The sequence below is a fragment of the Apteryx rowi genome, unplaced genomic scaffold, assembly GCF_003343035.1.
Source record: "Apteryx rowi isolate R43461 unplaced genomic scaffold, aptRow1 scaffold_232, whole genome shotgun sequence".
NCBI lineage: Eukaryota > Metazoa > Chordata > Aves > Apterygiformes > Apterygidae > Apteryx > Apteryx rowi.
In genome coordinates this window covers 1,262,497-1,263,583 of record NW_020448664.1, presented here as the reverse complement: position 1 = coordinate 1,263,583, position 1,087 = coordinate 1,262,497, and positions in this window count along the sequence as shown.

Sequence of the window (1,087 nt, the reverse complement as noted above, 5' to 3'; positions counted from 1 at the left end):
GCTACCCGCAAGCTGGGGCCGCTGGAAACGTGCGCGGCAGCAGCGGGCAGGATTTTTCTTTAAAGTGCGCATCGGAAAATCAACAAAAATTGCGCTACCCAAGGCTTAACTAGCTAGAAGTTTAACAGACTCCTGGCCGCCTGTTGAGAGACAGTCTCTCTCTGCACTCACAATGCGAAGTAAATTTCTGGCAAGTCACTCTTACAACAGCTTAACATGCAGCATTCTTATGCATTATATAAACTGAGCAAAGTAAACCACCCGCAATTTTTTGCTGTGTTTTATAAGCGTGTTCAATCAGTTCTTCTAGGTAATTCTGAAGAAGCTTGTAGCATGTAGCTTAACCTGTTAAGGTAAACTACAGTTTAAATGAAAAACATATGTAACTGATCAGTAATGTGACTAGGCACACGAAATGTAAGAGGCCGGAAACTGTACCACTAAGATGGCTAAAGATGGATGTTTTAAAATTTGTCAGCTCAAAATCCAAACAAGTTTCCTTTGTTGATTTAAAATATATGCATAAGTGTGGCATATGTGGAGGACAGCATATGCATAAGGTAGCAGTACATGGCAAAATCAGTGTTTGAGTTTATCCTACTAGGTGATGACATAAAATAAGTAAGCTAATAATTATGTTTGTGTCTGCCTGTTTGTAATCCTTGGAAATAAAAGCTTTTAATTGCAGTCTGATGATTGTCAAGCTGAGGGTGGTGATTAAAAGCAAGTAGGAGGACCTTGGATTTCCAAAGCTCAGCTAGCCAGTGGGATACATGAGAAAGCATAATAAAGTAAATCAGAAGATATTCCAATACGCCACATAAAAAGTAAATTTATAATGAAAGGAAGGAGGTGATTCCAAGGAGGAGAAGTCATTAATCAAAGAGGATCTGGGGCATCCATGAAAATGATCGAAATGCAGCTTTTGTGGCACGCACCTTCCTAAGGGATTAGAGGTGTTTAACAGTGCCGCCCCGCACTGAAGAGACGCTGCGAATAAACCGGTCTGCGCCCGGGCGCCGCGGCCCACCAGCGGCGCGCCTCCGCCCCCTGCCCGAGCGGGAGCGCGTGCGGCCCAACCGGGGAG